Source organism: Loxodonta africana, chromosome 6, assembly GCF_030014295.1.
Source record: "Loxodonta africana isolate mLoxAfr1 chromosome 6, mLoxAfr1.hap2, whole genome shotgun sequence".
Classification (NCBI taxonomy): domain Eukaryota; kingdom Metazoa; phylum Chordata; class Mammalia; order Proboscidea; family Elephantidae; genus Loxodonta; species Loxodonta africana.
In genome coordinates this window covers 88,525,380-88,546,727 of record NC_087347.1, presented here as the reverse complement: position 1 = coordinate 88,546,727, position 21,348 = coordinate 88,525,380, and the positions used below count along the sequence as shown (strand labels likewise).

The following is a 21,348-nucleotide window of genomic DNA, read 5'->3' as shown; positions in this document are numbered from 1 at the left end:
TACTTGCTACCATTTACTGGCTATATACTATGTGTCATTACACCGCAAGGTAGCTACAATCATTCTCATTAAAAGTATAACTCATATGTCAACTGCCGAGGGAGGGAGAATGGCACAGAAACAACCCAGTAGCACAAATAATTTTCAATTCGATAACAGGCATCCTCATTCTTAAAATGTCCTTTAGGCACCTCACTGCAGGGAACTTCTGGGGCGGGGGAGTAGGGAGAAGGCGGGGGGAGTGGAGGAGGACCTTCATATGGTTAAAACAGATTGCTTCCTCCTTCTTGCTATCTTACACTTTCTTCTCATCTCCTCTTCTCAGGAGCAAACACAAATTCCTTTCTTATCACACTCAGAGTGGTTTAGCCTTTGTTTCTGATGCCTTGCCACTCAACTCATACCCAGGACCATAAGGTCTCGCCCCCTGTCCTAATAAATTTTTTCCCGTTGAAGATGGTTACCTTCCAGAGGGAGATTCTGATGTCAGCTATTAAGATAACAAGTTTCACCTTGGGTTGCAAAGAAGTTAAATCACTTCCCAAAGGGTTCACAGCTAGGAAGTGGAGGACACAGCTCCGTCTCCCTCTGAAACTCAAGGTCTTTTTGTTATATTCTGACAACTCTTAACAAGAGAACTAAAGGGTGCTGTGTGAATTCTGAGTCTAGGTGAGAAAAGGCCATACAGTTTCCTCCTGTTGCCCTTGAGAACTCACTCTGGGAGCCTGCAGCTGCCACGTAAGAAGTTTGACTGGATTTGACTGTGTGACGCAATCACGTGGGGAGTCCACACACACACGCACGCATGCACGCACGCACGCACACACGCACACCCACAGAGATGCCCGGTTGTTCCAGCTCCCAGCTATTCGGGTCTTCCCAATCCAGGTGCCGTAACCCGGCCCCACTTATGTTCTGACTGCAGATGAATGAGAGACCCTGTGTAAGAGCTGCCTAGCTAAGCCCAGTCAAGCCCTAGATTTGTGAGGAAAATAAATAATCATTATTATATTAAGTCACTGAGTTTGCACTGGTTCATCACACAGGAATAAATAATTTGAAAAAATGTGCAATTTACATTTATTAAATCACGCAACATGTTCCCTGTCCTCCTGGAGCTCATATTTTAGCAAAAAAAGTTGTCAGACTCATTACAACCACATTTTAGGCCATTCTGCATGTGGTCATCAGCATTATTTATTGTAGAGACGTCTCTTCTCAAGGGCTTCTGAATGTTATGTTTCAATCAATATCTGGAGACAGTCTTTGGTTTTGATATATTTGTCCTTCTCAATGATAATACCCAGGATTTTTTTTTGGTAAGGCAATTTTTTAAAAATATTATTTTGGTTTTCAGCTTTCTGAACTTTTTTAAACTAAACTTTTTATTTTGAGATATTGTATGAACATGTGCAGTTGTTAGAAGTAATAGAGAGATTGCTAAAACAAATGCAAGAGACATAATTAAATGAAAAGACATCATGTGTTTATGGATTGGAAGACTTAATGATGTTAAGATGTCAATACTACCCCAAAACAATGCACATATTCAGCACAATACCTATTGAAATTCCAATGGGCTTTTTTTTTTTTTTCAGAAATGGAAAAGCTAATCCTCAAATTCATATGGAACTGCAAAAGACCCCAAATAGCCAAAACTGTGTTGAAAAAGAAAAACAAAGTTGGAAGATACACATTTTAAAAAAAATTTTTATTGTGCCTTAAGTGAAAGTTTACAAATCAAGTCAGTCTCTCATACAAAAATTCATATATACCCTGCTAAAAAAACTAAACAAAACAAAACTATACCCTGCTATACACTCTTAATTGCTCTCCCCCTAATGAGGCAGCACACTCCTTCCCTCCACTCTCTCTCCTCGTGTCCATTCGGCCAGCGTCTGGCCTCCTCTGCCCTCTCATCTCCCCTCCAGACAGGAGATGCCAACATAGTCTCATGTGTCTACTTGATCCAAGAAGCTCGTTCTTCACCAGTATCATTTTCCATTCCATAGTCCAGTCCAATCAGTGTCTGAAGAGTTGGCTTTGGGAATGGTTCCTGTCTTGGGCTAACAGAACGTTTGGGGACCATGACCTCCGGGGTCCTTCTATTCTCAGTCTGACCATTAAGTTTGGTCTTTTTATGAGAATTTGGGGTCTGCATCCCACTGCTCTCCTGGTCTCTCAGGGGTTCTCTGTTGAGTTCCCTGTCAGAGCAGTCGTTGGTTGTAGCCTGGCACCACCTAGTTCTTCTGGTCTCAGGCTGATGTAGTCTCTGCTTTATGTGGTCCTTTCTGTCTCCTGGGCTCAAAATTACCTTGTGTCTTTGGTGTTCTTCGTTCTTCCTTGCTCTAGGTGGATTGAGACCAACTGATGCATCTTAGATGGCTGCTTGCTAGCGTTTAAGACCCCAGACACCACTCTCCAAAACGAGATGCAGAATGTTTTCTTAATAGATTTTATTATGCCAATTGACCTAAATGTCCCCTGAAATCATGGTCCCCAAACCCCTGCCCCTACTACACTGGCCTTCAAAGTGTTGAGTTTCTTCAGGAAACTTCTTTGCTTTTGGTTTAGTCCAGTTGTGTTGATCTCTCCTGTATTGTGTGTTGTCTTTCCCTTCACCTAAAATAAAACTGGAAGATATACATTTTTATATTTCAAAACTCACTACAAAGCTACAGTAATCAGAACAGTGTGGGATAGACGTATAAAACTGTTGAATAGAACTGAGTTTACAGAAATAAATACAAACATCTATGGCCAATTGATATTTGACAAGGATGCCAAGACCATTCAGTGGAAAAAATAGTCTCTTCAACAAGCATTTGTGGAAAAACTCAGTAACTACATGCGAAAGAATAAAGTTGGACCCCCTACTTTACTCCATATACAAAAAAATTAACTCAAAATGGATCAAAGACCTAAATATAAGAGCTAAAATTGTAAAACAGTTAGATCTTCAAAACCTTGTATTTGGCAATGAATTCTTATATTTGACATGAAAAGCACAAATAAATAATAAAAGAAAAAATAGATAATTTGGCTCACATAAAGATTAAAAAAAAAATTTGAATCAAGGGACAATATCAAGAAACTGAAAAGACTACAGACTAGGAGAAAATACTTGATAGGGGCTTAGTGTCTGTTATGGATTGAATTGTATCCCTAAAAATATCTGTCAGCTTGGCTGGACCATGATTCCCAGTATTGTGTGATTGTCCACCATTTTCTCTTCTAGACGTGATTTTTCTATGTGTCGTAAATCCTGTCTCTGTTATGTTGATGAGATGGGATTAGTGACAGTTATGTTAATAAGGCAGGACCCAATCTACAAGATTAGATTGTGTTTCGGGCCAATGTTTTTTGAGATATAAAAGAGAGAAGTGAGCAGAGAGATGGGGAAACTCATACCACCAAGAAAGCAGGGCTGGGAGCACAGTGCGTCCCTTTACCTGAGGTTCCTGGAAGGAAGAAGCTCCTAGACCAAGGGAAGATTGATGACAAGGACCTTCCTCCAGAACCGACGGAGACAGAAAGCCTTCCCCTGGAGCTGGCGCCTTGAATTTGGGCTTCTAGCCTACTAGACTGTGGGAAAATAAATTTCCCTTTGTTAAGTCACCCACTGGTGGTATTTCTGTCCTGATAGCACTAAATAACTAAGACAATATCCAAAGTATATAAAGAACACTTATAACTTGACAACAAAAAGATAAACAATCCAATTAAAAAATGGTCAAAAGATTAGGAATGACATTTCTCCAACGAAGATATACAAATGGCCAACAAGCACAAGAAAAAAATACTTAACATCATTGGGCACTAAGGAAATGTAAATTAAAACCACAACGAGATACCACTTCACACCCAGTATAATAGCTATTATCAGGAAAATGGAAAATAACAAGTATTAGCAAAGATGTGGAGAAATAGGAACCTTCACACATTGCTGGTGTGAATGTAAAATGGTGCAGCTGTTCTGGAAAACAGCTTGGTAGGTCCTCAAAAAGTTAAATGTAGAACTACCATACAACCAGCAATTCTACTCCTAGGTAGATAACTAAGGGAAATGAAAACTTATGCCCACACAGAAACTTGTACACGAGTGTTCATAGCAGCATTATTCACAATAGTCAAAAAGTGGAAACCCAAATGTCCATCAATGGATGAAAGAATACACGAATTGTGGTATATCCATACAATGGAATATTATTCAGCAATAAATAGAAATGAAGTACTGATAAATGTTACAACTTGGATGAACCTTGAAAATATGCTATGTGAAAGAAGTCAGACACAGAAGGTCACATATTGTATGATTCCTTTTATATGAAATGTCTAGAATAGGAAAACCCATACAGATAGAAAGCTGGTTAGTGGTTGCCAGAGAATGGGAGGAGTGAGAGATGAGGAATGATTATTTAATGTGTGTGGGGTGTTCTTCTGGGATAATGGTTGCAAAACATTGTAAATACACAAAATGCCACTGAATTTTTTGAATGGCTAATTGCAATTTATGTGCATTGCGTCACAATAAATAAATTAGAAGAAATAATAGAGATCTCGTGTACACCCTTTACCCACATTATTCCAGTGGGAATATCTTGCAAAACTATGGTACAGTATCACAACCAGGGTATTGATTGACATTGATCCAGGACAATTTCATTAACACTAGGATCCCTTCTGTTGTCCTTTTATAGTCACACCCACTTCCTTCCCTACACAGCCCCATCCATGATCCTTGGCAGCCACCAATGTGTTCTCCATTTCTATAACTGTGTCATCTAAAGAATGCTATATAAATGAAATTGCTTAGTATGTGACCTTTTGGGATTGGCTCTTTTCACTCAGCATAATTCCTTGGAGATTCATCCAAGTTGTGCATACTGATAACTCATTTGTTTTTATCGCTGAGTATTATCCACTCTATCGATGTACTACAGATTACTTAACCATTCACCTGTGAAGGACATCTGGATGGTTTCCAGGTTTTGGCTATGGTGAATAAAGATGCTATGAACCTTCGTATATAGGTTTTTCTGTGAACACGAATTTTTATTTTTCTGGGATTAATATCCGGGACTGCAATTTGCTGGGTAGAAGTCTTGCCTGCCAAGAGGGAGACCTGGTTCAATTCCTGGCCAATGCACTTTACACACAGCCACCACCTGTCTGTTTGTGGAGGCTTGTGTATTGCTGTGCTGCTGAGTAGGCTTCAGCAGAGCTTCCAGACTAAGATTAGGAAGAAAGACTTGGGGATCTGCTTCTAAAAATCAGCCCGTGAAAATCCTATGGATCACAACAACCATCTGATCCACAACTGCTCAGGACCAGGCAGGATTTTGTTCCGTTGTGCATGAGACCACCAGGATTCAGGGTCCAACTAGACAGCAGCTAACAACAACAACATAGTAGTTATATGTTTAGTTTTATAAGAAGCTGACAAACAGTTGTCCAGAGTCACTGTGCCATTTTATATCCCCACCAGCAACAGTCACCAAAGTGATTCAGTTTCTCCACATGCCACCTGATTTTGAATAATAAGTTAAATATAGCTTCCCAGGTAAATATTAGGACAACTCCCTTCCCCCCCAACCCCCCGTTAGAGGTATTTACTTGGCAGTTCACATTCGCCAGGCGCTCATTGGAAACTCTATGGGACAGTTCTACTCTGTCTCATAGGGTCGCTATGAGTTGGAATTGACTCAACAGCGGTAGGTTTTAGTGGGTTATTCTTTGTCCTGGAGCCCTGGTGGCACAGCCTTGGCTGCTAACCAGAATGTCAGCAGTTCGAATCTACCAGCTGTCCCTTGGAAACCCTATGGGGCAGTTCTACTCTGTCCTATAGGGTTGCTATGAGTCAAAATGAACTCAGGGCAACAGGTTTGGTTTGGTTTTTGGGTTACTCTTTGTCCTACAAGATTTAGGACTCTAACACTGTGTGTGGTTAGCTCCTAGGAATAGGGCAGGGGCATGGAGAATTAGAAAGAAGATAAAGAACCTAAGAGGGCAACATCTAATTGTAACACCCAGTGACTGTTGTCTTATTTTGGGTTCCTGATGTCTTGTTTTAACCTGTTTCTATTGTAATTGTATCAGTAATCTCTTTCCCTTCAGGTGGTCTTTTCAAAGGCACTGAAAATCTTGAAGAGTGAAAGGCAACAGATTAACAGCAGAGCAAAAGGAGGTTTAGGAATAGCTTGAAATTACTGAGAGGTAACAGGGCTTTAGCTACATCTCACGAGGTTGTCAAATCCATCTTTATAAAGTAGGTGGTTTTTAGAGCAAGTGCTCTAGGTAAGGGGTGACTTCTTTAATTAAGCCGCGTAGTTTAATTTGTCCTGATAATTACATAGCGCCCTATTTTCTCCTAGGCAGACATGACTCCTGCTAAAGGCATTGAGACACTTATATATGACACATGCAAAAGATATAGAGGAACCGAAGTTTATATTTAAACAGCGTCTGACCCAAATCTAAAATGTTTAGATCTTTAGTAGACTGTTAGAGACACAATGAACCATTGTATTAAATTCTCAAAAGTAGTTTAAAAAATAGTCTTTTGTTTTGTCCATTTGCCCTTTCATCGAGAAACCTCTTTGACTTTTATCAAATTGATTATTTTCATCATCAATACTATCAATATTCCTCATCCGTTCTAGATTAGGCTCTCTAATCATCAGTGGGAAAATATTAAACTGATTTTTAAAAAAAAAATTCTGGTGGTAAAATATATATAACACAAAATTTGACATTTTAATCATTTTTATAAATTCTATTGTGGTAAAGTATATATGTATCATATATACCACAAACTCTGTTGCCCTTGAGTCGGTTTTGACTCATAGTGACTCTATAGGACAGAGTAGAACTGCCCCATGTGGTTTCCAAGGAGCGCCTGGTGGATTCGAACTGCCGACCTTTTGGTTAGTAGCCGTAGCTCTTAATCACTATGCCACCAAGGTTTCCATATCATATATATACATAATAATTTGGCATTTTAACCACTTTGAAGTGTACAATTCTGGGGCACTAATTATAGTCACAATGTTGGGCAACTTTTACCATTATCTATTTCCAAAATTTTTTCATCACTCCAAACAGAAAACTCTGAACCCATTAAGCAACGACTCCCTATTTCCCCCTCCCTTAGCCTCTTGTCTGGAGCCCTGGTGGTGCAGTGGCCAAGAGCTCAGCTGCTAACCAAAAGGTTGGCTGTTCAAATCTACCAGCCTTTCCTTGGAAACACTATGGGACAATTTTACCCTGTCCTACAGGGTTGCTATGAGTCAGAATCAACACGAAGGCAATGGTTTTTTTTGTTTTTTAGCCTCTGGTAGCTTTTAATCTACTTTCAGTAAACTTGCCTATTCTAGATATTTCATAAAAATGGAATCATGTAATATTTGTCCTTTCCTGTGTGGCTTATTTCACTTAGCATAATGTTTTCAAGGTTCACCCATATTATCACATATATTAGGTTATCATTCTTTTTATGGCTGAATAATATTCCATTGTATGTACATACCACATTTTGGTTGGTGGACACTTGTGTTATTTCCACATTTTGGCTATTGTGATTAATGCTGCTATGAACATTGTCGCACAAGCATATGTTTGAGTCTCTGCTTTCAGTTCTCTTGGGTGTCTACCAACAAATGCAGTTACTAGATCACATGGTAATTCTAGGTTTAACTTTTTGAGGAACCACTAAACTGCTTCCCACAACAATTGCACCATTCTACATTCCCATCAACAATGCACAAGAGTTTCAATTTCTCCACATCCTCACCAACACTTGTTATTGTCGTCAAACTGATTTTTAAACAAAATGAAAATAATCCATTCTGACTAGGCTCTCCACACTTATTACTCCACTCCCCTTTAAAAAACCAAATCTTTTATAAGTGCTCTTCTCTGATTTACGAATCCACAGCTTTCTTCAAATAAATATACAAGTGCAAAGAAGTTTCAAGTAGTTCTTATTCTTACAGAAAATATTTATATGGACTTAAGTTCATAATTTCATTGGTTTTTATTACTGCTATTACACAGAATTGGGGGTTCCTGGGTAGAGCAAACAGTTTCAGCTCAGCGGCTAACAGAAAGGTTGGTGGTTCAAATCCACTCATCTGCACCATGGAAGAAAGGCCTGGTGATATGCTTCCGTAAAGATTACACCCAAGATAACCCTAAGGAGCAGTTCTACTTACTCTGTAACACATGGGGTTGCCATGGAATCAACAGCAATGGGTTTTTTGGTTTATTACACAGAATTAAAAGGATGGCCAATAATCAATAATGTGAATAAGATTGTAATAGAACTTGCAAAGAGTTTCAGCAAGATTTTTTTAAACAAAACATTTCCTTTAAATTACTATACTGTATAAATGTTATGGTTTGAATTATGTCTCCCCAAAATATGTGTTGTAAATCATAACCCCCATACCTGTGGTAGAGGAGCCCTGGTGGCACAATGATTAAACACTCAGACACGAACCAAAAGTTGGCAGTTTGAACCCACCAGCTGTTTCTTGGAAGAAAGATGTGGCAGTCTGCTTCTGTAAAGATTTACAGCTTTAGAAACCCTATGGGGCAACTGTACTCTGTCTTACAGAGTCACTTTGAGTCCTGAAGGCAATTGGTTTGGAGTATACCTGTGGTCATTTGGAAATGGGTTTTCTGTTAAGTTAGTGAGACAGTATTAGCATAGGATGTGTTTTAAGTCAATCTTTTTTGAGATATAAAAGCAAACTAAGCAAGCATGCAGAGATCTTCTCAAAAACCTGTGAAGACAGGGATTCTATGCTATCCTTATTTTATAGATGAGGAACTTCAGGCTCAAAAAGACTAAATGGATTGCCAGACATCACAAAAAATAAGTGCCTCAGTCAGAGCTGGGATTTAGATAGCATGACTCTAATTTCAGTGTCTTTCTTTTCTGGTACAAATTGCTGAAAAGAGGGAAAATGACACTCCCAAGGTGGAGAATATTGAAATGCATTTGTTATACTCAATGTTAACAGCACATTTCTTTTTAAGCTGCTTTAACCAGACTCAATAATATTTATTGGAGGGATTACCACCTGATTGCCTTATCTTGCTCTTCCTGAATATAGGCAATTCCATATTTCCTCCAAAGGCCATTTTACCCTCAGAAGATTGTACTAAATGTATGTTTAAAATACCAGGGTGGCATGCCATCTTAAACCTGCTTCTCCCAAGACTTTAGTTACTCCCACTATCTTATAAGGAAATGTGAACCTCTGAATCTGCCTCCCTGCTTTCTTCCCTCAATGGATCTGTTATCGGTTTAAATAATTCACTATCTAGCCCATATTGGATGAGTTTCTACAATACCGGCAGGCCATGTGCTAGACCTGCCGAGGGGGTTATATGTCCCATTAGATGACTCCTTTAATTTAACAGCCTGGCTAACTGTGCACAGCTATGGCTTTTGCTATCCCCAGATGAGCATGTGTCATTAGCCCACATCTGACCATGGTGTTGGTACACGTGTGTGACCACGGCACATGCAGGAACTGTGTCTAATACCGAACTGTGTAGGTGTATGTAATTTCATTGCTTTTCCCAGCTGATTTCTAACTATGTCCAATTTCTTTTATTATTCCCAGTGTCTTTAAAAATTCTTTTCTTCCCTAACATGATAAGAAGGAGCAGAAGAATGAATGGACCGAAGAAAAATGAATTTTGCAAATATTATGCCTCGACAAGAAAAGTACTTGTGTGCTATACTCTGAACTGTTTTGAGTCTGGATTTCCTACCTTGCTTAAGTTTTTTTCAGTCCTGTCTCAGTCTTTGTATTTAATGACTACACTGTTCTAAACACTTCACTTCTCACTATGTATTCTATGCTACACATACCATAATAAACACTGGCCATGATCCTAACTTAGGGTTGATTTAAAATAGAAGTATTTATGAATCTGAGCCAGGGAGGAAAGCATACTAACACTCACAAGGCACATTCTTTTCTCACGCCTTCCTTTGCCTATTGCTGTGGGCAATAAATTGTATTGAAAAATAACCAGTTTATTATTTGCTGTTTTCTTTGACTCTATGGAGAAAAGCTATAGTTGGCAAACTGAAAGAAAATTTAAGAATTTAATCCAGTATATTGTATATATGTTTGGGGAATGTGCTTAACATATAATAATTACGTGATACGTATTTCCAACCCTTTTGTTTTTTTAGCTGGTATCAATACAAATATCAATACAAATACAGTGAAATCTATGAGAGCTGGAACTCAACAGGAATGCCTCGATTTTCCGGGTCTACAAGTTTTCCGCCTTTGACAGGGGGCAGTCTTACCACTTTTGCTTGTTTTAGTGGATGTATTTGAGCTTTTCTTTTCTGACAGGCTTCCACCTTACATAGGTTCTGGTTTTCCCAGGCTTTATTGTACTATGAGTGAGAAGTTTAAGATGAATGGGATGAGCAGAGATACCCCAGGAAAAGTAAGAGGTGATTCTTGCCCTCCCCTCCCCTTAAAAATACAATCACCTAACAACCAAGTAAAATATCTTTTATTCTGTACAGGAAAAGCAGATTTTAAAGAAAGCATTAAAAATTCATTCTTTGAGCCTTTGCTCAGCTAATACTTCACAGATTAAGATACTTAGAAAATGTTCTAATTTTTTTCTTCTTACAGAATTGATTATAATGGAACCATTTCTTTTCTCACATGTGAATTTTTATTACTGTTTTTTTGGCCTTGTCTTTTAAAAAATGTACCATTTTCACCCACAGCTTAAGACAGCTTTGATGTTCTTCGTATAACACGCCGTATGTAATGTTAGCTCCTTAAAGCTGGAAATCAGACTGTGCATAATAACACACGTAATTTGGATGATATAAACAGCACAGGAAGAAGGGGAGACAGGGCCCTTCTGTGTACAAATTTCAGATTGCTAGCTGTATGCCTGTTCAGAATGTTAAACACTTCTAACTAGGCAGTGATGAAGTTACTCCTTTAGTGACTGTGACTTTTGAAACTCTAAAGACAAAAATTCCTCAAGTAAAAATAATTTAAAGATACTGGTAATGAACATAGTATTTATTTTATGTGAGCTTCTGCTCACTACTTTGGGAGCATTAAGAGTAGAGGGAGAAAACCTAATTTCATTGTCTTCAAAGCCCAATTTAATTGAGCAATTTCATAAAAAATACGGAAACAAAGCTTAGAAGAGCCAGATAGAAGACTGTGATACAAATTATAAAGTGTATCCATTACACATTCCACCCATTATAAAGAAGTCTGAAGCAGGGAAATGTTACCAGTCTATTTCCTTAGGGCTGTTTCTCTTATATCTTAGTTTTTAGGATTGGTTAGACTACAGTGGAGCTTTTTTTCTTTTGTTTGTGGCATTCTTTTATCAACAAGAATGCTCGCTGTCTGGCTTTTTCATCTGTTGTGGCAAGATTGGTAACTTTCTTACATTTAATTTCAAGAGAAATTAAATAAAACGAATTACCGTATTTTTCAGCAACAAGACATTTCAAAGTGGAGGAAGAAGTCAATAGCTTTTCTGGTTTAATACGTTTATATTTTATTTTAAATATTCATATTCTGCCTTGTTCCAGGAAGGCTGCAAGGCCACTGAAATGTTTGCAGCTGAAATATCAGGATGGTAGTAATTGGGCCTTTGAAACTATGGGTGAAAAATCCAACAAATTTCAGTCATCTTTTATTTATGTGGACAGATTGTGTGGCATTTTGCTTCCTGTCCTTTTTTCCTAAGAGCTTTAAATATGGACGCCCCTCCAATCAGCATCTTTATACTGGGAAGCTCTGCGTGAGGTTGAAGTTTTTATAGGGGAACTTGTTTAAAACACAGTTGTCTTTAAAGGCGGGTTTGCCACATTAAGGTTAGGGGTTACCAATAAATCCCGTTACAGCAACTTCTGATTTCACCGCTGCAGCACACCGGTGGAGCGAACCATGAACAATTCTCGCTGACCATACCAACAGCAGCGGTCCTAGTTGATCTTTCCTGGATGAACGCCGGTCTAAAGGGCTTCAGGGGTGAAGCGGCCGACTCCCCCACCCCAGCCTGGCAGTCGTTGCCTGGGATTCCTGCGCGGAGGTGGCGAACCCAGGACAGCCGAATCCGCTAGGCCCTACCCTGGCTTTCATTCTCCTGGGGAATAACAAAACATTTTGGGAACTCGGGAATTTAATTTACTGCCACCAACCGAAATAATAATAGCATCTTTGTGTTTCACCCCCTCCCCCTTTTCTTTCTTTCCTCTCGCCGACAGAAGCACGACGCTGGCCCTCTGTGGATGTGGCACAGGCAACACAGCGCCAGCCCAGAGCAGCCGCAGGAGGGGGCTGACTTGGGGCCTTGGGGAAACCCAGTCAGTCACCAGGTCCCTGAACGCCCCTAATGTCCTAATTTGGGAAAGAAAAGGGCCCAGCCAGCAAGGTGCCTTCTTACACCTTCCATCTTCCTTAGCTCATTCTGGCCCCAGAAAGCGAGTGTTGTGTGTACACAGTTAAGTGAGGCAGAGAATATCCAAGAAAGCCACACAAGTCACCCTAAAGCATCCACCGAAACTTCGGCTCGGTTAATTGCTCCCATATGTCCTCCTCGGCTGTTTTCGAACGGCACTGGGGAAGAGGAAGGCCGGGTCATTTTATTGATTTTAAAGAGGCTGAAAAAAAGGCTATCATCCCCCTCAATCCAGTCCCAGAGGGGCCCAGGAGTAGCCTCGGAGGACCAGCCCCCTCCGGGGCAGCTGGGGCGCAACCAGCAGGGACCCGACCCGGCAAGAAGAGCCGGCGAGGGGCCGCGCCCGCGCCCCGCGGAAAGTTCGCGCGCCGCGCCCCAGCGGGTCCTTGGAGTCGCCGCAGCCCCAGGCGGGGAGGGGCGCGGAGGCGCGGCCGGGGCGGGCGCGCGAGAGGAGGGTGCCTTCGGGAACACGCGCGGGGGCGGGGATTTGCGCTGCCAATGAGGCCGCGGTGTGGGCCGTGCGAGGCGGGGGGACGGGCCGGAGCGCCGCTTTCCCTGTGGCAGCTGCGGGAGCTGTGGCCGCCTCGCGAGCCTGGAAAAGGCAGCCGCCGAGTGCCCAGCCGGCCGCGCCCCGAGGCCCGTCCTTGGGGGTGGGGAGCCGCGCTGAGGAGCTGGAAACTTTCCCGACAGGTAACTCCCGCCTCCCGAGCACCGCCGCGGGCCTGCGTGCGTTCCAGGCAAGTCCAGTTGCCGCGATACTGGAAGGAGAGGGTCCCGAGGAGGAGGCGAAGGTGATGTGGATCTTGGAAAAGCGTGTGGGAAAGTTTCTGGAGCCCCTCTCTTCCGCCGGGCACAGCCGAGAGGTTTCCGGGGATAGGCACGGACATGTTGGGCGCCCCCAACCTGCGTCCGGTTGGCTCTAGGGAGTCCGCGCCTTCCTTGCGCTGTCCCCTCCTTGTTGGACCGAGCCCCCGGCGCAGCTGGGGTTCGAGGGCACCGGGAACACGCGGGGGCAGGTCTCGAGTTTCGGGACTACCCTCACCCGGCGTGCCTCTTCTCCCTCTCTCCCGCCTCCTCTGTAGCCTTCGGGCTTGGCAAGGGCCTGGGCTGCGCCTGGTACCTAGGCGGGGGAGGCGGGTTAGAGTCGCGCCTAGCACCGCGAGGCTCGGGGAGTCCCCGGAGTGTAGGGGCGCGCAGATCGCAGCTGCCAAATGAGTTTTGGGGGGAGGTCTGTTAGTGCCCCAGTTCTGGGCTGAAAGTCCCCAGCATTACTTAGCTTCCAACAACAGTGCGATTATCAATATACACGTTCTTTTTTTGCGGGGGGGGGGGGAGCGGGAGTTAGAGTAGACGTTGAGGCTTTTTCTTTTGGAGGGTGCTAAGGAAAGAGACAAGAATTGTGTCAAGATTGTGAGTCCCCCTATTCTTGAAGGGTGGAGAGTAATAGTCGAGTCGAGTCACTTTTAGAGGACTCATCAGGGTGCAAGTTCTTCTTGGAGGACGTTGGGGTACGAGCGTGCAGCGCTGGGGATGTAAGGGGCTCCCTACTTTGGCGCGGCAGCTTTCCGGAACGGCTGGTCGGGAAGGAAGCCGTAGGCATTGTGTGGCGTGTTTGCAGACAAAAATGTCCGTGAACCGGCATTCTCAAAACTTACTTGGCTTATTGTGTAAGTCTCCGGGAGGAAATGCGGCAGTGGCCAGGTAGAAATGCGGCGCCACGTCCAAAAGGACGGAGGACGCAGTGCTCGGCGGCGGCAACAGTCCTCCCTACCCTTCCCCCTCCAGCCCGCTCTTGGCAACCCCAGATTCCCGTGTCTCAAGTATGGGACTCGTATCGAACTCCTGTTCCCTGCAGGAGTCGGCTCCGACAGGCTAGGCGGGCGCTTTCATCTTGAACTTGACCCCAGGAGCAGCGTCGTCCTGGTGGGTTACTCGGTAAAGGGTAGCTGAATCTTAACACGGGATGGACCTTAAACTCTGGCATGGAAAGGAAGTGCCTGGTTCAGAAGCTTTGAGGAAAGGGCTCAGAACTGCTGAGGTCGCTTACTCGAAATGCCCAGGCGCACCAGTGCGTAAGTTAATGTGTGTTTGGAGGAGGCGCGGGTGGGGGAGGAAAGGAGTAACCTGGTTAGCTGGCGCTGAGGGTTGGTATTTCTCTGTAATGGAAATGAAGGGAGTCTGCATCTCTTCTTTCACCAGATCCGCTACTTTCTTTTTCCTTCCTGGGTCATCTTTATTCCTGCCAGGCTGGCACTCCTGGGATGGGGGCAGGGAAGGAGAAAAAAGCAGTTGTGAGGCTTCTCTTGTCGGCCCTGGAGGTATTTCAGATCTGCTACCAGGAAGACAAGAGGTTCCTGGATTTTCACAGCTGCTTCTTGATTGCTGGGAATGAAAGAATTTATGAGCGGCTGAGAGGTGTTCACTATAGTAGTTGTTTGAATGTTTTACTCATCTCAGCTACTTAAAGATCTCACAAGAGACCTTCCCTAGAGTATACCAGTTTCCACAAAGTTGTCAGCCAGAATGCTCCATGGGTGTCAGCCAGAATGCATTGTAAATATATCCTGGTGGTTGGAAAATGAAAAGTATGTGGGAGTAAAGGAAATATGGTATCTAACATCCTTCAGGGCTTCCTCCTAGGGTTGCTCCTGTTACCTGCCAAGTGAACCCAGTCCAGGCTTCCGGACTGTTGTGATTTGACAATAAGGGATGGGAAATAGTGTCATTGGTTTTAGTGGAGGCAGGAAAGTCCAGAAATAAATTTAGGGTTGCTTTCATGACCCTGTCTTGCAGCTGTGGTTCCACAAACTTTTTTGCTGGAACTTGGAAGCACTGGTTTTCCTGCCCTTTTTTTTTTTTTTGGTTCATTTAACCACGAGAATGTCCAAATTATCATAATTTATGTCCATCATAAAGCTAAAAGATAACTGATTCATAGTCAGCCCTTTTCTGCTTCCCATAACAGCCTGGAGAAAAAGAACATTTTATGTCTTCAACCACACACAATTTATTTGGTGCCATAGTGGGTTTTTGATATTGGGTAGCAGAGGGCACAGTTTTAGAAACGATGGAGTTGTCTTGATTAAATTGTCCATTTTTAGGCAACATCCTCTTCTAAGTTGCTGATTAATTCTTTATCTCCCAGAAAACATTAAAACCAGTATCCCTAGGCTGGTCTAGCTGTAATCCATATTATAATGGTGCCTGCCAGCGTAGCGGGAGGTTAACGTTATGTCAGTATTTCCATTAGACATTTCTAACCCAATTGTAAAGGTTTTGTCTGGGTTGCTAGTGGGCTGTGAGTCTCATAGCCAGAGAAATAGCTTTATTTTTATCTTGCTAATGAAAAATTCATTTTAACTGTTAAATTACAGGAGTAAAATTTACAAATGTGAAATAAAGCAAAGGGATGTATATATTTTGGGGAAAGGGGGTGATTTAATTTAGTACCTGGGATAATTTTGTTTTGAACTGTTTTTAAATGTATATTTCAGTGGTGGAAAAATAAATTCCTGAATCCCACCTAATATTTATAAATGTTCTTTGTACAAGGTTCTTAAGTCTTCCTGGGCCTTGGTTTTCTCATTTTTATCATTCCTAAAATGGGGATTACCTTTCAATCCTAAAGACTCTCTAAGAGTTCTAAAAATGTAGGCATTTTGGAGCCAGTGCTGTGATATTAAAATGTAGTATTTTGGGGTTTCTAAAGTGCTTTACTTACATGTTTTATACCTGAATCCTCAGTTAAGTAAACTAAAGCCTGTTAATTTAAATCAGTTTGTCCATTATTATCTACACATAGTAGAGTTGCACTTGAACCTAGGTCTTCTGATTCTCCTTACTCCCTTCCCCAGGCATCTTTATTCATGGAGTCACCTGTGAGGATATTGTGGTCTTAAGAATTGGCTAAAAACTGACAGACTTATGTTAATATGTGGCAGTTCCTCAAGATTTCATTCATGGATTATTTTGGTTTCAGAACCCCAAGGTTAACATCAATACTTTGATGTCTGGGATAAAAAACAGCTCACTAATAATGATAATAAAACTTTCTGCCCCAAGAGTGTTTCAGAAATTCATATGCTTCAAATGAATCATTTGTTTATTTTCAACTTCTTTATTAAGTAGGCTTCAGGCTGTAGTGTGATTTATAATCTGGACTGGTAACCCAGACAGCATTTTAAAGGAAATCACTTCTTGAATCTGTACCTTTTTTTTCTTTTCAAATAAAGAAATGAACCTATCATTCGCCTTTCATCCTGGTATCTCTCAACCTAATTACGAAGCCTGGATGAATATTCCTTTTTCTGTGTCATCGTTCCTGGACTCTTTCTACTGATGTCTGAATAAGTGATTTTGAAGCACTTTGTGTGCTAAATAAGTCTTTACGCTCCTGGCTTAATGGTAAAGAAGTTGTGAGTTGCAGGTGACCCATTTTTTACTCTGTCCCTAAATGTTTGTGCCATGTCCTGCTTGCCTATTTAGGAGCACTCAGTGTAGCTTGACACTCATCTTGAAGCTGGTACGGGTTTTCTTTAAAAGGTGCTAAAATAAAATTACATGCTAAGCTATGGGCTCTTTTATGTCTGAGCAGCTTGTCCGTCTTCAGTTTTTAAAACTTGTTCTCAGAGGATTGTCTTTTCAAGATATTAAGCAATGGGGTTTAAATCTCAAAAAGAGGATGTATCAATCATTACCCATTAACTGACTGTAAAGGAGTTGTGGTTAACCTGAAATTGCTGCCATCTCCTTGTGTGAACCAGAGAGAGCATCATAAAGCTGTATCTGCTAACAAATGGAATCTGGATGGTGCAGTTGGCTAAGCACTCTGCTGCTAACCTAAAGGTTGGTGGTTTGAACCCACCAGCTGCTCCAGGGGAGGAAGATGTGGCAGTCTGCTTCCGTTAAGATAAACAACCTTGGAAACCCTATAGGGCAGTTCTACTTTGTCCTATAGGGTCACTCTGAGTTGGAATTGACTCAGTGGCAATGGGACATCTGCTGACGAAGCTGGGAGACTTTGTTATCACTGTACCAGAAGTGGATAAGAGCAACAAAGCAGGATGACTTTTGGGTTTTGAATTATGATTAAAAAGGCTTTCTGGAAACATCTTTTGGAGAGCGAACGTGGGCCTCCCGGTTTGGTTTGGCTGTGTTATTGATGGAGGGTGTCCTTCTAGGGTAAGGGTTGTCTTTAGACATTTCTGCAGGGGTGTGTGTGTGTGTGTGTGTGTGTGTGTGTGATCAAAGGGAGTATCCTGGAGCGTAGGCAGTAATACCAGGGGTACGGAAAGTGTTGTCAAGGGTGGCAATCCATAGTCACTGGATTTTAGCACAGATTTGGCCACTAACATGAGGGGATTTATTGGTATTAATCTCCCAGGTGCAGTTGTAGATAGATGTGAACTCAGGATTTTCAACCATATAGCCTAGAGCCACAGTGACTCACCACCTTCTCTGCCCCACCCCAGCACACCTAGGGTTACACACTTGTCATGAACCGTGGCTTATTACCTCAGTGAGGTGGGGTAGGAGGGCGAGGTGGTCTCTAAGACACACTTGATTATGACCTTTTTGTGCGTACGTGTTCATACAAGGATATAATCCTATTTTACCTGTGCTATTGAAGAATCGTGAAAAATGTACATACAAGAACGTGTGATGTTGTTTGTACAGTATATAGTATATACATATATAGTGTCCTCCCCCCCATCCATACACATTCTTTTTTGGCACTGTTTAATGGCTGTTTAATGAATCCATTATATATGATGCCATAATTTGTTTCTATTTTGATGTTTAGGTGTATTTGGAAAGAACTCTCTTTTAGATTGTAAAGAGCCCTTTAGCTCAGATCTGATTCATGCATCATTAAATCACCAGGGCCAAGCACAGTGCCCAGCACACAGAGGTTATCTGGCTGCTGGTAGTTCCAAAGCCTTACATCACGTAGTTCCATTTTGGGAAAGTCCTAATTGGTCTCATGCCAGCCAAAGGAGAGTTGTGGTTGGTAGTACCCATTAGACCCAAAAGGTGGGACTGTGGGGAAGACAAAGTATCCCACAAAGAAAGGGGTTATTGTTAAAGGAGGAGGGAGGGAGCTGGGTAAACAAGAGTTAGCTGCCTACTATAGAACATATTTTTCAAAGTGGTGTTGCTGGCCGTGACAGCAGCATACCAATATGCTGAAGGATATGAACATTTGTAATGCTCTTGTGATGCACACCCGTGTAGTCTTGAGAGATCACAGTTTTTGCCACATTCTACGGGGATCTGAATTGCTGCATATACAGGCACTTGTGTAATGGAGTGTTGAATTACTGCTCAAAACGTGGAGTTGGTCATTATTCTCATATAACCCATTATACTCCCTGCTCTCTGCTGTGCTTTATTCTAAATTACTCAGGATTAGCAACATCAGTTATTAATGTTTATTGAATGCTTGCTGACTCTAACTACATGTTTGAATTAAAAAAAAAAAAATCTGTCATCACCTGCACGTTGGGGGTATATGTTCATGTTTTTTTTTTTTTTTTTACTGATAAGGGTGCATGATCAAAAAGTTTTGAGAACACAGTTCACGTTGCTTATATAGTTGTTAGGTACCATTGAGTTGGCCCTTGACTCCTGGCTACCCCATACACAATAGAGCAAAACACTGCCTGGTCCCGTGCCATCCTCATGATTGGGTACAGATTGGACTGTTGTGATCCATTGGGTTTTCTTTGGCTGATTTTGGGAAGTAGATCGTCAGGCCTTTCTTCCTAGTCCCTCTCGGCCTGGAGGCTCCACTGAAACCTGTTTAGCATCATAGCAGTATGCAAGCCTCCACTGACAGCTGGTGGCTGTGTATGAGGTGCATTGACTGGGAATGGAACGTGGATCTCCTGCATGGAAGGCAAGGATTCCACCACTGAACCACCAATGCCCTTAAGCCACCTCTAGTCGGGTGTTTTTCGTTACTTGCAGCTGAAAGTATCATACCTGATGCAAGGACAGATACGGGTGGTGGTGGTCCCCATTTTATTTATTTATTTTTTTATACTTACAGTTTTACTATAGCAAAAAGTATACAAAAGAGGAAATACATATGGAAAGCCCTCCAGCACAGAGCTTCTGTGTTCCCAGCGGTGCCTTACCCTCCTTATTCGTTGACATTTATGACCAACCAGAAAACTCCCTTGAGCTTTGGTGTCTGTCTATTGAGTTTCTTTACATAGTCATAATTGATTGACTCATTGGCCACATGATTAAACTCAATCTCTCACCTTCCTTATGCCCGGAAGTTAGACTAATAACACCTGGTGGATTTTTCTGGCGGGCACAACTGGACTGATAAGCAACATCCTGATAAATGGAGAAAAGATTGAAGTTGTTAAAGATTTCATTTTACTAGGATCCACAATCAACGTCCACGGAAGCAGCAGTCAGGAAATCGAACAATGCATTGGCTTGGACAGATCTGCTGCAAAAGACCCCTTTAAAGTATTAAAAAGCAAAGATGTCACATTGAAGACTAAGGTGCTCCTGACCCAAGGCATGGTGTTTTCAGTCGCCTCCTATGCATGTGAAAGCTGGACAATGAATAAGGAAGACCAAAGAAGAATTAATGCCTTTGAATTATGGTGTTGGTGAAGAATACTGATTATACCATGGACTACCAAAAGAACAAACAAATCTGTCTTGGAAGAAGTACAGCCAGAATGTTCCTTAGAAGCAAGGATGGCAAGACTACATCGTACATACAACAGATACATTATAAAGAGGGACAACTCCCTGGAGAAGGACATCATGGTTGATAAAGTAGAGGGTCAGTGAAAAAGAGGAAGACGCTCAATGAGATGGATTGACACAGTGGTTGCAACAATGGGCTTAAGCATAACAACGCTTGTGAGGATGGCGCAGGACCAGGCAGTGTTTTGTTCTGGTGTGCATAGGGATGCTATGACTCGTAAGTGACTCTACAGTACCTAACATATACACACAGCCCACCATCAAGAGTCATCTAATTTGCATAAACTGTCAGGTGTGGTTCAGGTAATTAACAACCAAAACAAAACGAGAAAACAAAAGCCCAAACCTGTTAGCTTTGAGTAAATTCTGCCTCATAGAGACCCTGTGGGGACAGAGTGCTGCCTTAGTGCTGCCCCATAGGGTATCCAAGGCTATAATCTTTATGGAAGCAGACACCACATCTTTCTCCTGCGCTGATGGGTTTCAACTGCCGACCTTTCTGTTAGCAGCCGAGTGCTTAGCCACTGCACCACAAAAAAAAACCCCGTTGCCATCGAGTCAATTCCGACTCATAGCGACCCTATAGGACAGAGTAGAAGTGCCCCATAAGGTTTCCAAGGAGCGCCTGATGGATTCGAACTGCCGACCTTTGGTTAGCATCCATAGCTCTTAACTACTGTGTCACCAGCGTTTCCCCTTTTTACAAGGACACTAATTACTCAGGAAATGCAGAGAATTTAAAGGTTACCTCCCAAGAATAGACAAAAAAGAAAGGCTGAAAAGAAGAGGGAGTTCTTTGGGTAGTGTAATTCTTCACTCCTCCTCTGATTTTGTCTTTGCTCACGCATTCTATCAATCTATTAATATTTACTGAGAGTTTCCTGCGGGTCAAACACCATACCCCACTCACTGGGAATGCAGTGGAGAGCAAAGGTGAACACTATTCTCTTGAACCTTGCATCAGGGCAAAAAGACACTGGTCAATGTATCACCCACAAAACATGTCCAATTACAGAGTCATAGAGGACAGTTAAACAGTGCTGTGGGGGCACACAGTCCTCAGTGACAGGGTAGACTTCCCTGAGAAAGTGATGGTAAGGTCCCATCTGAACATGTATGAGGCATCAGGGTGAA

The 21,348-nt window shown here is 42.2% G+C and overlaps 1 protein-coding gene across 1 annotated transcript in view; it reads left to right on the top strand.

The window, feature by feature from the left end:
• The first annotated feature begins 13,078 nt into the window (after positions 1 to 13,078).
• The window catches only part of TANC1 (tetratricopeptide repeat, ankyrin repeat and coiled-coil containing 1), a 304,559-nt gene continuing 296,289 nt past the window's right edge, over positions 13,079 to 21,348 (top strand). Inside the window, exon 1 of the mRNA XM_003406004.4 lies at positions 13,079 to 13,170. The gene's annotated coding sequence lies outside the window, so the exon portion shown is untranslated. The remainder of the gene's footprint in view (positions 13,171 to 21,348) is intronic.